Here is a 16,351-nt window from a genome sequence, read left to right as displayed (position 1 = left end):
AGAACTGAACCAGGACTGAACCAGGACTAAACCAGGACTGAACCAGGACTGAACCAGGACTGAACCAGGACTGAACCAGGACTGGACCAGGACTGAACCAGGACTGAACCAGGACTAAACCAGGACTGAACTCACACATGTCTCTGTTTGTTAAAGGTCGTATATAGTGATTCAAACAGTCTATTATTTTTATTCTTTGTGTGTGTGTGATCAATATATGATCTTCTGTGGTCTTCACTTTTTAGAGTATATACACAAATATACACACACACACACACACACACACACACATATATATATATATATATATATATATATATATATATATATATATATATGTGTGTGTGTGTGTGTGTGTGTATATATATATATATATATATATATACACACACACATATACACACACACATATATATATATATATATACACACACATATACACACACACATATATATATATATATATACACACACACACATATACACACACACATATATATATATATATATATATACACACACATATACACACACACATATATATATATATATATATATACACACACACACATATAAATATCTTTCGTGCGGCGTTGACACCGACAGAAAAAGGCGCCGCTGTAATTCACCAGTTTGAATGTAAATGAAATGGACTTTATAAATGTGTATTCAGCGTCAGACTAAGAGGTAAAATACAGGCGTGTTTACCGTGTTAAGACTCTGCCGGCGGTGAAATAGGCCACTCAGATAAATAGAATGTTTTATGGATGTGGAAGCGTCGGTTTCGTTATCATTCAATGAATTATATATAAATATAAATATATAAGAGCGAGTGGGAGATCTGCTCTGAGCTCAGATATATGTGTACTTATGAAACACAAAGTACATGTACTGTACTGTAGAGGAGCCACCTGCCGGTCTCCATGGAGACGAGTTTGACTTACCTGGAATGTTCCACAGTATGGCATTAAGCTCATCTGCCTTGTATTTACTCAGTTATTGCTTAAAATTGTTTACAGTCAGGGGATCGCCTCACCGCAGATCTGACCTGTAACTGTCCCTGGTTTTACCTCATCCTGTCTGATGGTCAGAGGCGGAGCTTCAAGCACTGGATGGTCACTCTTCCTCACGCACTGGTCGAGAATGAATAAAAGCATGAGTCTGTGGTCACATGACTCCTGAATCGTGACCTTTGACCTCCTCACAGGTCGTCGTGGCTGCAGATCTCTTTTGTTTTAAACGTTTTCTCTGTTCTAGCGGCTCGTTGCTCAGAGTCTCGTGGCCTGTGGTTTGAAGTATTTCACAGTTGGTGAGTGCGACTCGACCTCAGGGCCGTGAGCTGCAGATCCATCGATCGAGCGTCTGACCTGGAGCAGCGAGTCCCTCCCTGACCCCAGTGAGGTGCTCGTTTCACAGTCGATGGTCAGTAGTTTCTTTTTTATTTAAATGGAGGCGACACCAGGTTCAGTGGAGCTGGATCATATTTATCATAAATATATAGTGTGTGTTTTCTGCTCGACCTGATGTATCGTCAGTTTTCAGTTTTTTGCTCGTTTTGTCGTGGTCCCTGAGCCGTGGAGCCTCCACCTGATGGACATGATTTATGTCCCTTATGTTTTGGTGACACCAGGCGGCTGCTCACCAGGACGTGGTTCTGTTTGTGAGGACGACGCTGTTTCTGTGTCAGATACACACCTCCATGACACTGACATAGTGGGGTAAGTATCTGAGTGGAGCTCACACACCTCCACCTGCTCTCCACCTGCTCTCAGGAGGTGACACTGACTCAGGAGCATGAGGCTTTTTCACATTTGCATTCAGTTGCATCTGCTACACAGACATTGGTTTCTACTGAATCATATGAACCACCTCACACAGGACTAAACCAGGACTAAACCAGGACTAAACCAGGACTAAACCAGGACTAAACCAGGACTAAACCAGGACTAAACCAGGACTAAACCGGGACTAAACCGGGACTAAACCAGGACTAAACCAGGACTTACTTTGTGTACGTGCTGTACAAATAAACTTGTCTTACCTTTTTCAGACGGCTCTGCTTCTTCCTTTGTGGTTCTCCCTCTGCTGAGTCTATTGAGAAACCACAGGCCTCTGGTCTGATAAGTGTTTTAAACCTCAGACTGAGACAAAGCTTCTTTCTGCCGCAGGATGGATGGGCCACGCAGGATGGGCCTACATTCGGGCGGATACTGCATCCCCGTCCCAACCGACTCCAGCTCTGGTCACTGCAGGGCCTGGTGTCACTGGGGGAATAGGACGTTCTGTACGTTCTGGACGTTCTGTTTTGCCTGGGTGCCGTTTATGCCGTGGCTGTTCACAAACAGGTGGAGGTTGTTTGGTGAATGGTGTAAAAGACGTGGACATGATGCTGCTCAGTCTCTGCCATTTTGGAGTTTTTACTTGAACTCTTGGACGGTGGTCTGTTTGACTCTTGGACGGTGGTCTGTTTGACTCTTGGACGGTGGTCTGTTTGACTCTTGGACGGTGGTCTGTTTGACTCTTGGACGGTGGTGTGTTTGACTCTTGGACAGTGGTCTGTTTGACTCTTGGACGGTGGTCTGTTTGACTCTTGGACGGTGGTGTGTTTGACTCTTGGACAGTGGTCTGTTTGACTCTTGGACAGTGGTCTGTTTGACTCTTGGACGGTGGTCTGTTTGACTCTTGGACGGTGGTCTGTTTGACTCTTGGACGGTGGTCTGTTTGACTCTTGGACGGTGGTCTGTTTGACTCTTGGACGGTGGTCTGTTTGACTCTTGGACAGTGGTCTGTTTGACTCTTGGACGGTGGTCTGTTTGACTCTTGGACAGTGGTCTGTTTGACTCTGAACTTGGTGCGTGTTGCTGACACAGTGAAAGGTCTGTGGGCGATTAGAAGAACGTTTTTGAAAGACGCCAGGCGGCTTCACCACCTACACGGCCAAAGGCTCCATCATGGGGTCTGACGTTGGTTCTGGAGACTCTGCAGACTCATGACTGTATTTCTCCTCTCCATTTCTTCTGGTGAGTGTGTGGGGGACAGGTTCTGTCTGAGTCGTGCTGTTCATGGCCTTTCTCCCTCCTGGACCTCAGATTCCTCCGGGTGAACGTCTCCCATCCTCAGTGTCACAGCAGCGTCGTTCTTCATCTTCATGAGGTGGGTTTTCTAGACGTGGTCCATGGATTCCTCGTGATAGTGTTATGATTCATCCAGAGCTTGAAGCTCCGCCTCAGAAGGGGTGAAAGTCACATATGTAACTGAGGTTCTATGAAACCAGGAGAAGGTTAAGGGGCTGTGCTTTTGGAGTCATGTGACTAAAGCTTCACGTTGGTCACCAGAAGAACACATGTGAATTTGTTGTTAATTCTCGCCCTGAGCAGATCAGTCGGAGCTTGAAGCTCCGCCTCTGACGGTCAGAAGAGATTCATAGAACCACAGTTACATACGTCACTTTCGTTTTGTCTCCTGTTCGTCTCCATCGAGATGAAAAAGTTTAATGTCATATAAATATCTCCACGGAGACAAGCAGACGGCAACTCCACCAGAAAAGTCCCATAGTGAATCATTAAATATATAATGTGTAATAATGGATTTAGAAGCAGCAGAAATGGAAATAGTTTTGCAGAGGCATAAATCAGACAAACCTCTGCTCCACAGTCGTAGTAAACACAGAAAAGTAAAACATTTATGGCCTGATTCATTATTTACAACCGTCCAGTTATTTCATTATAAACTGATTTTAGTCAAACTCTGTAACGTTTCTGAACAAAGAGTCAGAGTTTTGACTTTAATAAAAAAAACACGAGACACACGAGCCTCTGCACCGTGTCACTGACCTCCTCCTCTCCTCCTCTGTTCTGTCGTTCTTCAGACCCTCCTCGGACCTCGGACCTCAGACCTCAGAGCGCCTAGTCTGAGGTCTAAAACACACTTAAAACACACTTAAAACACACTTAAAACACACTTAAAACACACTTAAAACACAATTAAAACACACTTAAAACACACTTAAAACACACTTAAAACACAATTAAAACACACTTAAAACACACTTAAAACACACTTAAAACACACTTAAAACACACTTAAAACACAATTAAAACACACTTAAAACACACTTAAAACAATTAAAACACACTTAAAACACACTTAAAACAATTAAAACACACTTAAAACACAATTAAAACACACTTAAAACACACTTAAAACAATTAAAACACACTTAAAACACACTTAAAACACACTTATAGAACACTAAATAGAACGGCACAGTGCAGTTATTTTTATGATGTTTTACGTGTTTTTTTACTCTGAACCTTCTGTGTTTGACGTGTGTGTAAATCTCTTTGTAAATCTGTTAAGAAAAGTGCTGCATAAATAAAGTTCCTCTTATTATTATTAATGTATTTACTTTGTTCAGTGTAAATGTTCATCTAAACTCTGCTGTTCTCTTCTGTTTTTGTGCCTCCCATGTGGCTGTAGATTTAAATATGTAAGATAAACCTTCCCCTTACTTAACCTTGTCTTTACTTTGTTCTCTAAACCGCACTGAAAACTCTTTAAAATGTTCTTTCTTCACCTCAGTTTGTCCAAGACTCTCAGACGGAGAAAGTGAAAGTGATTTGGTCCAGACAAAGCCCATCTGGACGGCGCTCTCCGGGCCCGTTCATGTGTTTGGACGGTGGACGCTCGCCAACATAAGTCGACTCACTGAAGGAGAAGAGGAGCCCAGAGCAGCGCCCCCTCCTGTCCCGTCCCGCTGTCAGCCCCGTGCGCCCAGAGCAGCGCCCCGTCCCGCACTGCTGTTTACACTGCACTCAGTCTGTAATTACATATGTCCTCTTTTGTTTTCCATTTCCGCGTAACATAATGAGAAAAGAGAAAAAAACGCACACCGCAAACTGGTCTTTTTGTCTTGGAGCTCGTTTAAGTCAGAGCAGAGGTCTATGAGAAGTGAAGAGGAGGAAGAGGAGGAAGAGGAGGAGGGGGGAGAACAGCCGAGCCTCGTTCATTTGAAACTTATGTTAAAATGTAATGGGAGCGTGCATAATGAGGCAAATGAGCGGGATGGAGCGGGACGCGGGGCTTCTGCATTCAAAGCACAAAGGAGAAAATGTGTGTTGTTGTTTCTGTTGGATTTGAGGCCTGTTTCCAGAGCTCTAAGTGCAGAGGGGATGGATTCATTAAATGTTTAAGTGAAGCATGGTTTGTATTTTCTTTGCTTGTGTGTCGTCAGAGTCAATAAGGAGTGATGGGCTCGGGGACTTTTTACTTTTATTCAAGGGAAAGTTTTTAATCAGATAACAGTCAAATACACTAAAGCCGCAGTATGTCATGGAAGTACACAGAGTAAGCATTATTCAGTTCAAAGACGCATGTTTAAACCACTTAAAGAAAATGCTAATATCTGTCACAGGCGTTTGTAATGGACTGGCTAACCACACGTCAACATTATATTTATGCTTTTCAATAACGAGCCAAAGGAGAACGAAAGTCGAGCCACAGAACGCACGAACTGGAGCCATAAAGAAACAGGCACACGTCATTTATACAACAGGACGCACCGATACGATACTGGGATCAGGTATCGGTCCAGTCCAGATCTTGGTTGGACGTTTAAACTGATGTAATGAGACTTTTACAGGTCTGAAAGTCTCACGTTTGAACTTTTATTTACACAAAGTTGTTCTGTCGTTACTTGAGATAAATAACAGCTCCACAAACATCTGGATCAGTTTCTCTTATTTTAGTTTATATAAAGAAAATAAATGCCTTTCTCAGTCTCTGCTCCGGTATCGGTTGATATCGGGAATCAGCAGATACTTAAAGCTGTAGTATTGATATCGGTATCGGAGCTGAAGAAGCCGGATCGATGCCTCCCTCATTTAGACCTCGGCTCATGAGCCAAAGTGTCATAGCTGAAACAGGTCAGAGGTCGAGGACGAGGTCAGAGACGACGAAGAAGCTCCAAAATGATGAGACTGTGTTTTTATATATATATATATATATATATATATATATATATATATATATATATATATATATATATATATATATATATATATATATAATCAGAGGAGTGTGTGTGTTTACAGAGTCTGGGCTTTGGTTTTGTTTGAGAAAAGCAAAAAGAGGAAAGAGTCTTATGTTGATTAAAGTGAGACCGGAGCTGATTTATCAGAGGAAGTTTGTCCTTGTAGAGTTTTATTCTTCTCTTTTCTTTATTCTTTGTTTATTGTTAGTCCAGTTTAGTTTTGAAGTTTTCGTCATCATGGAGACAAGTTCAACATAAAATGAAAACACTGTCAGTAAAAGTTCTGCTTCACTACAAAAAATAAAGACTATTCCGGCTGTGCGGGCGCCTAGCAACGCTGTCGATCAAACCTGTTGCTAACGCTAATGCTAACGCTAACAGGAGCGACCTCGGGGACAGAAGGACCTGATTTGTCTGTTATTAATGTTCAGATCTTGATTTACAGACACAATAGTGAAATAAAAACCCCAGGATCATGTAGAGGGTTAATACGAACATTTAAGACCAGAATGAGTCTGAAGACAGAGACAGAGAGAGGACAGAGGGGACAGAGAGAGAGGACACAGAGAGGACACAGAGGAGACAGAGGGGACACAGAGAGGACAGAGAGGGGACGGTAGTTGGAGTCGATGGAGCAGGAAGTGCACCATGATCACTTCCTGTTTGTATCGCGGCGCTAGCAGGTTAGACATGTCCATTTAAATAAACAGTCTGTGGTTTTAGCCTGACTACATGATGTATAAAGCTATAAGAGTGTTATTATTATTATTATTATTTTTATTTATTTATTTTTTGTTACGTGGTGCAGTTAAATAAACTTATTTCTTTTCTTGTTTCATTTTGCTGCGTCTCTTTTGACATTTCGCAGGAAGCCTCATGTTTCAGTTTCCGAGCGGCTCGTACAGAACATTCTGGATCAAATACCACTTTTGTTTTTCTTTCTTCTGTGCCGTCATGGCCAATAGGGAGCGCTGTGTAAAAAGTACAAATGGTCCACAAACACAGAGCGAGGGTCTGATGGGACTCGTCCAGCTGCTGGACGCGTCCTCTCACGCGGCGTTCAGGGTCTAGAGGAGCTGTGTGTTCTGGCAGAGAACAGTAATAAACGCTAAACGTTTGACCTTAAACTGTTCCCCCTCGAGCTGCTTCATGGTCATTCTACAAACACAAATTCCGGGTCAAAATTCCATCTCCGAACTTTTGGGGGCTGAACAAAAACATAAATTTCCATAAAGGCTTTGTGAGAAAAGCACAAGAGACGCGGCTTTGGAACTGGATGAACTTCTGTTAAAACATTAGAACAAAGAGCGAAGTGAAGCAGCTCTGTGGAGTTTGGACTTGAAATATTTAAATATACTCAGGACTTTAGCGCTGGATCAACACTTAAAGAACAAAACCGACGAGTTCAGTGTCCACGATCAAAACTCAACAAAGACTCTCCAAGATCAGCCCAAGATTCAGACGTTTAAACCAGCGCCGTGTGAGTCCCTATGGTTCTCATCTCTGTGGATCATTTTGTAATAATTTACACATTTTAAATCACAATGTTCATCTAAAAGAAACACTCCAGCTCATTTCAAGTTCAAAAACTATGGTGTCTAGTGCTGCATGCTGATGGCGCCCCCTATGGACAGACACACATCGCACTAGAGCAGAGCGTTTTTTTACACCAAAATGACGACGCGACGCTGCAGAATCCTACGATCCTACGAATCAACGATTAAGAAAATAAAACTGGAGAAGGAAGAGCGGACGTCACAGTGGGCGTGTCACAGTGGGCGTGTCACAGTGGGCGTGTCACAGTGGGCGTGTCACAGGGGGCGTGTCACAGGTGGAGGTGAAAACAGGGATTTATCGACAAAATGGCGTCTTGAAAATAGTGGATTAAAAGATTAAACTCAAACATGAATCAGTCCAAATAAAACTTCAGACTCAACGAGAAGAAACGAGGAGAACATGAAGAAACATCTGAACAGATTGAACACGTCTGATTTAAAGGACACATTGAAAGACGCCGCTTCTTAAGAGACGAGACAGTTTCCAGGTGTCGTCTCGTGTTATGGATAATCTGAAGGACCAAACATGTTGCATTTTTCATTTAATTCCAACAATGATCTGAGATGTTTTAACTCAGATTCTTGCCTGATCGTCTCCTGGTTGAATCATAATAAAGGGACGTTTCTGTATTAGTTTCCATTGACTCCCTGGAGTGTAAATAAGGTTAAAATAGTTGCTCCTGTGAGTCTTTACATGCTAATGAGCCCATACCACACGCCACATTTACATAATATGAATCACACTTTAGATATCGGCCCGGTTGATTCCAGATACTCGGAAACAAAATCCATATTTGGCAGCGTACGAGCGGAGATTACAGAGCGGCGTACGGGCGGATTACACACCGCAGGGGCCCGAGCAGAGAGGTTTATACTGACAGGACCAACACGTCTTAGTCACATCTCACAATCTAACACTGTGAGAGTTAAATTTAGACTCAGTGTGAGGAGGAACCTGCAGCTCACACACCGGAGCTTTAAGGGGATCGTTAAGTCCACGGCCCATGATTCTTTATGTTTGTTTGTTTGCTCTGACCTGGTTTTCCTCAACGTCAAATAAAATAAACTCAGGTGTTTGTGGGTCTGAATCCTGCTGTTTGTCCACTGACCCGAAGGAAACGTCACAGATGGAGCTTCAGATCCACTAAAGCTGCAGGTGCGATTCCACCTCCCACAGAGAAATACTGCTGTTGTGTCATTGAGCAAGACACTTAACCAACATCACCCCAGTGTGTGTGTAACTGTGTGTGAATGTGTGTGTGAAGGGGTGTGAATGTGTGTGTGGGGGTGTGTGTGTGAATGTGTGTGTGAATGTGTGTGTGGTTCTTGATGTAAAGCTTTTTGACTCTGTATGAAAATGTGAAGGTTTTGTGATTGTTCTGGACACGACTTAGGAGACACACACACACATATATATATACACACACACATATACACACACACATACACCCCTATACACACACATATACACACATATACACACACACACACACATATATATATACACACACACATATACACACATATACACACACACATACACATATACACACACACATGCACACACATATACACACATATACACACACACACACATATATATATACACACACACATATACACACATATACACACACACATACACATATACACACACACATACACCCCTATACACACACACACACCCCCCCACACACACCTACACACACATACACACATATACACACACATATATACACACACATATACACACACTTACACACATATATACACACACACATATACACACACATATGCACACACATATACACACACATATATACACACACATACACACCCCTATACACACACATATACACATATATACACACATATATACACACACACACACACACACACATACACACACACACATAAACATGGACAGTACATAAATTAATAAATAATTGTGAGAATTTCAGATTAAATCATGAGCATAAAAACATAAGTTGTGTTTTAAAATTTAACCTAAACCTTGACGCACAGACTGTGTAAAAAAGTGACTGAGTCTGACGTCACCGCAGCTTCAGCTCCAGATGAAGCTCATCGAGGCTCGAGACCACGAGTGTCATAGCAACAAAAGAGCCAATCAGGAGCGAGGATGATGAAGGTGACACCCCTTAGCAACACTGTCAATCAAACCTGTTGCTAACGCTAACAGGAGCGACCTCGGGGACAGAAGGACCTGATTTGTCTGTTATTAATGTTCAGATCTTGATTTACAGACACAATAGTGAAATAAAAACCCCAGGATCATGTAGAGGGTTAATACGAACATTTAAGACCAGAATGAGTCTGACAGACACAGTTATGGAAAGAGCAGTGTTTTTTCAATAGAAAGTGACTTGGCGCCAGAGTCGATGGAGCAGGAAGTGCACCATGATCACTTCCTGTTTAAATATGTCCATTTATATAAACATGTGGTTTGACATTATAATAAGTATTTTGTGTGTTTTTAAACTTTAAGAAATTGGAACCAAGAACTCAAACCTGTCACAATATTCACTGCAACTGCAACTTTTATTTTTATTTTTGGAACTTTATTTTTAACCTTTGGAGAGAAAAAAAATACTAGAAATACCAGCAGCCGTGTTTCCACACAACCATCCAACATGAAGAAATAAGCAGCGACAGGATTAACTGAGTCTGCGTTTAATGAACTTGTTATCAGAGCAGGTTCCAAACAGCTCCTTCACTCAACAACAGTTTGTCCCTGCGAGGCTTCCATAGGGGCCCCGACTCCGAAAAGATGTGAGTCAGAGAGAGGTGAGGAGTGGAAATGCAATCTGTAAATTAAATCAGAGCAGCTAAAATTACAATTGATTTATTTGTCAGGGTTTAATTCACTCGTCCAAAGACTCGTCCACCAGGAGATGCACGTTTTTCACTTTTACCAGAAGAACTAGTCCCACTTTTCTACATTCACAATAACACGGAGAAGACAGACAGTACATGGAACAGTACACGGAACAGCACACGGAACAGCACACAGGAACAGCACACGGAACAGCACACGGAACAGCACACGGAACAGCACACGGAACAGCACACAGGAACAGCACACAGAGAAGACAGTACACGGGAAGAGCACACGGAGAAAACAGACAGTACACGGAACAGTACACGGAACAGCACACAGAGAAGACGAACAGTACACGGAACAGTACACGGAACAGCATAGGGAACAGCACACGGAACAGCACACAGAGAAAACAGACAGTACACGGGAAGAGCACATGGGAACAGTACACGGAACAGCACACAGAGAAGACAGACAGTACACGGGAAGAGCACATGGGAACAGCACACGGAACAGCATAGGGAACAGCACACGGAATAGTACATGGGAACAGCACACGGGAACAGCACACAGAGAAGACAGACAGTACACGGGAACAGCACACGGGAACAGCACACGGAACAGTACACGGACAAGACAGACAGTACACGGGAAGAGCACATGGGAACAGCACACGGAACAGCACACAGGAAGAACACACGGAGAAGACAGACAGTACACGGAACAGCACACGAAACAGCACATGGAACAGAAAAACATCTTACTCAGAAATAAGGAAAGAGTGAACATACAGATTAAACCAGAATAAGACGTATAAAAAGACACATGTGCTTTTTTTTCTCAGTGTGTGACGTGAATCAGATTAAACTTTTACTGTTTTACTTCAATTAGGATTAACACAATTATTTATATTTGCTAAATGTCAGAATAATGAGAGAAACATTTTTTTGGACAATTTTTCAAGTCAGGTTTTTACAAACAGTAAGATTACTTTATGAAAACGCAGATGATGATGTCACGTCTTTGGAGGCTTCTGATTGGTTTATTGACACCGTCTGAGTTTATTAGAGACTCACCTGTGGATGTGTCTCACCTGAAACACTCTGCTTCTTTATGTAACAGTCAAAATAAATGAGCCCAAACATCATGAAGTGAACTGTGGACCTGCTCCAGTCTGGTTCATCCTCGGTGCAGTTTCCTCCTGAAGGAGCCACGTTCATCTGTTCAATTAAACACAAGTATAAAGACCATGGGACTGTCCAGCGTCACACCGCTCAGGAAGGACACGTGTCCCAGAGACGAACGAGCTTTGGTCTGAAATGATCAACACAAGAACAAAAGAAAAAGACCTGGAGAAGAAGCTGCTGAAGCTGTAAGAGTGTGTCATTATCCACAGTGATGGACAAATGGACAATGACCTGAAGCATACGGGCAAACTGGTGACAAAGAGGCTTAAGGATAACAAAGAGGCGTAAGGATAACAAAGAGGCTTAAGGATAACAAAGAGGCTTAAGGATAACAAAGAGGCTTAAGGATAACAAAGAGGCTTAAGGATAACAAAGATACTTAAGGATAACAAAGAGGCTTAAGGATAACAAAGTCAGTGTTCTGGAGTGTCCATCACAAAGTCCTGATCTCAGTCCTATTGAAAATGTATGAACAGACCTGAAAAGGCCTGTGCGAGTGAGACGGACACAAACTGGACTCAGTTACACCAGTTCTGTCCGGACGAATGGGACAAAACTCCAGCCAACGATTGTGAGAAGCTTCTGGAAGGAAATCCAAAACATTTGACCCAAGTCACACAGTTTAAAGACAATGGAATAAATACTAATGGAATGTGTGTAAACTCTGACTTGTACAAAAAAATCCATCTCTCATTATTCTGACATTTAGCAAATAGAAATAAAACAGGAAAAGTTTAGTCTGATTTCATCTGAGACAGAGAGAAAAAGCATGTGTCTTTTTACATAGTGTTTGTGTGGTGCTTGTGTCATGTTTGTGTCATGTTTGTGTCATGTTTGTGTGGTATTTGTGTGGTGTTTGTGTCATGTTTGTGTGGTGTTTGTGTGGTGTTTGTGTGGTGTTTGTGTGGTGTTTGTGTCATGTTTGTGTGGTGTTTGTGTGGTGTTTGTGTGGTGTTTGTGTCATGTTTGTGTGGTGTTTGTGTCATGTTTGTGTGGTGTTTGTGTCATGTTCTTGTGCGTTTGTCCATGTTTTAAAGTTGTGTTGAATAAGAACAGTTTTAGTTTAAAGATTTTCAGTTTAAATATGTGCAGGAGTTTTTCTGGTGGTCAGTTTTTCTCTTAATCTGATTCTTAATCTGATTCTTAATCTTTACTTAACGAGGTTCAAACTGGAGTTTTTCTTTCTTCTCGTCCTGAGGCGACTCTGAGTCTCAAAATAAAAAGAGGAAAACATAAATCCAAGTTTAATCCTCCATCTCCCACTCTCCACATAAATATCATTAGTAGATTTGTCAGATCCATTGACCCACAGGTTGACGGTGCGATTCCAGCTCCACAGATGAAAACTGCCCCTGAGGTAATGTGTGTGTGTGTGTGTGTGTGTAAATGTGAGTGGATCATTGTCTGTGGATTTAAATGGACGTAGATAAAACTTATATGTGTAAGTCCACACTGGCCCCTATAACTAAACGCTGACGTGACACTCACTCAGCTCTTTATACAAACTATGGTGTGTGTGTGTGTGTAAATGTGTGTGTGTGTAGGGGTGTGGGGGTGTGGGTGTGTGTGTGTGTGTAAATGTGTGTGTGTTAATGGATGAGTGGTTTCTTGACATAAAGCTCTTTGAGCCCAGAAGGTGGAAAAGCGCCGTATAAAAATGTGACCGTCTTTCAGTCCGTTCATAAAACCATCCATGGGCTTCAGGATGATAAAATCTAGGACCGTTACCGTGACGATTAACAGTTCAAACTAAATATGACGCACGTCTGAACGAGGAAACAAATGCTGCATAGAACAGAAGCAGAAACATGAATGTCCTAATCGTTTACAGTCGTGTATTTGAATTGAGTATTTCCTCCTGCAGTTTGCACACACACATGTACACACACACACACGTACACCCCCACATACAGACACACACGTACACACACACCCCTACACACACACACACACACACTTGTCCAGTCTTTACTGAATTACTCCTTGCTCAGTCCAATGATGGGGAATTACTTTAGCATGACTGTTTTGATGAAAATATATGGGCTCGTCCTTGGGTTTGTCAGAGCCCTGAAGTCGATACGCTTCAGTCTGTAATCGTCTCCACTGAGAGCGCCGCCGAAGCTCCCAGCCCCACGAAACAATAGACGCCGCCGCTCAGGGGGTGGAGTTACTTCTGCCTCGTCCGCGTTATTGGATTGTAACATGGGAAGTATTAGACGAGGAGACGGGGGTTCGTAAAGATCATGCCCGAATCGTCGAAGACACAAACACACAAACGCACGACTGTTATTGCATCATTAATAATTCAATCGTTTGACCCAAGACATGAGTTACCGTAAAACACTGCGCAGCTGCATACAGATGTGTGTGAAACGTGGAGTGTGTGTGTGTCCTGACCTTCACGGGGCCGTATAGGAGAGCGCTCAGAGCCGCGGGGCGAAAAATACAACGAAACAAGAGGAAAGGAAAGAGGAAAGAGGAGAGGGAGAAGAGAGAAAGGAGAGATAGGAAATAGGAGACGAAGCCAAAGAAAAGAGGTGTGGAGAGAGTTGTGGCCAAACAGAACGCGGCGCTCTACAGGAATAATGGGGCGTGGGATTGGCTGCTGACGGAGAGAGTCACGGAGAAGTGAGAGCGGAAGTCATGAAGGCGAAATATGACTCTGCTGCTTTAAAGTCTGGTTTTATACAGAAACACGACAAATCCTCTGTAACATGATCAGGTTTAATCAATCAGGTTAAATCAGACGTGTTCTGTTCAGATGTTTAAACATGTTCCACAGTCTGGCTTTAAATCGGCCCTGTTCTTCAAACTGTTCTCCTCGTTTCTTCTCGTTAAGTCTGAAGTTTTATTTGGACTGATTCATGTTTGAGTTTAATCTTTAATCCACTATTTTCAAGACGCCATTTTGTCGATAAACCCCTGTTTTCACCTCCACCTGTGACACGCCCACTGTGACACGCCCCCTGTGACACGCCCACTGTGACACGCCCACTGTGACACGCCCACTGTGACACGCCCCCTGTGACACGCCCACTGTGACACGCCCCCTGTGACACGCCCACTGTGACGTCCGCTCTTCCTTCTCCAGTTTTATTTTCTTAATCGTTGATACTCGTAGGATTCTTTTATTGTTGTGACGACGTTTAGGGCGACGTCAGCTCCATTGGACTTGGTTTTAGATGAACATTGTGATTTAAAAAGTGTAAATTAAAACTAAATGATCCACAGAGATGAGAACCATAGAGACTCAAGCTCACACGGCGCTGGTTTAATCTTATTTAATGGGAGATGACATCACAGAGAACCACAGTCTGACTATTCATGAGTTTAACTTCCTGTTTATAGGTGAGATTTTGAGGATGATTTATCTGATTTAATATTTTGCTCTAAATGGTTAATTGCTATGGCAACAGTGCTCATTTTTATCACGCTATAATCCATGGAGTGGCAAGTCACTGATGTAATGGACCAAACGATGGATTTAAGTCCACAGACTGAAAAGAAGTGACTGAGTGAGTCTGACGTCACCACAGCTTCAGCTCCAGATGAAGCTCATGAGGCTCGAGCAGAGACGAGTGTCACAGCAACAAAAGAGCCAATCAGGAGCCAGGCTGCTGAAGGTAACGCCCCTTCCTGCCCACAACGCTGCTTTAACAGAGAGCGGGCGCTTAGCAACACTGTCAATCAAACCTGTTGCTAACGCTAACAGGAGCGACCTCGGGGACAGAAGGACCTGATTTGTCTGTTATTAATGTTCATATCTTGATTTAAGAACAAAAAAGCAGAAAATAAAACATTTTAAGACCAAAATGAGTCTGAGCAGCAGAGACAAAACAGTTTAAAGTGTAGAGTGACTTGTGTCGATGGAACGCGGCGGCGGCGGCGGCGGCAGGTTAGCTCCGTCCATTCATATAAACTGTCTGTGTTCAAGATTTGTGACATTTCCTTCAGACATTTTAAAAGTATTTTTTTCTTTTCTGAAAATGGTTTGTGAGAGAAACATAAAAACAGAAAACAACATGAAGTGGAGCCGCCCCAGGAAAAGAAAATCATCTTCTGTAAACACAGACTTACCCACAATGCAACAGAGAACAGTAAAGGACCAGGCAAATAATGGACTTTTTATTATGAGTCAGGTCAGATCTGTGAAGAGGCAAGCCCCAGTGATCCATAGACTGAATGTTTTTATTTTAGCATCGTTTTAAAGTTCACCTCTGGTTTTGTCTTTGTCAGATTTATTTATCGCAGTGATGATGTGAATATCTACATCAGATTTATATTTCACAGGTACAAACACTGACTGTGGAGAGAACGAGACGCTGAATATTACATAAATAAATATTACATAAATGTGAACGAGTGTCCAGATCCAACACCTCATGTTTAAACCGTCACCACAGAAGAAGAACTGTTCTGCACGTCCTCGTCTTCTGTGGCGTCTAAATCATCGTCTTTTAAACCTCGTCTTTTAAACCATCGTGTTTTAAACTGCACTTGTCTCTTAACATATTGTCTCATTATGACTTCTTGTTCTCATCTCTTTATGAGTTCTTTTTCTTGTTCCTGTTCTTTCATATTCGCTCTCCGTCCTCGTCTCCCGCTGAGGATGGCGGCGGCGGCGGCGGAGGACTCGGATGCGTCTCTGGGCCTCGGGCAAACAAACAGACAGCACAACATTTCAATGCACTTATGAGAAACTAAAGAGCAAAGGCGGAAAATCACAACCATTTACCCA

At 42.6% G+C, this 16,351-nt stretch overlaps 1 long non-coding RNA gene across 4 annotated transcripts in view; it reads right to left on the bottom strand.

The window, feature by feature from the left end:
• The window catches only part of LOC129456561 (uncharacterized), a 162,049-nt gene extending 152,546 nt beyond the window's left edge, over positions 1 to 9,503 (bottom strand). For 3 of the 4 annotated variants that reach the window (XR_008648845.1, XR_008648844.1, XR_008648842.1), the window contains exon 1: positions 9,467 to 9,500. This is a non-coding gene — a long non-coding RNA (uncharacterized LOC129456561). Of the gene's footprint in view, positions 1 to 9,466 lie in introns of all 4 variants that reach the window. The other variant, XR_008648843.1, reaches the window with a different exon arrangement.
• Between the last annotated feature and the right edge of the window lie 6,848 nt (positions 9,504 to 16,351).

This window comes from Periophthalmus magnuspinnatus, chromosome 10, assembly GCF_009829125.3.
Source record: "Periophthalmus magnuspinnatus isolate fPerMag1 chromosome 10, fPerMag1.2.pri, whole genome shotgun sequence".
In the NCBI taxonomy this organism is placed as follows: domain Eukaryota; kingdom Metazoa; phylum Chordata; class Actinopteri; order Gobiiformes; family Gobiidae; genus Periophthalmus; species Periophthalmus magnuspinnatus.
The sequence above is the reverse complement of the archived record's forward strand: the minus strand, read 5'-3'. Positions and strand labels throughout refer to the sequence as shown.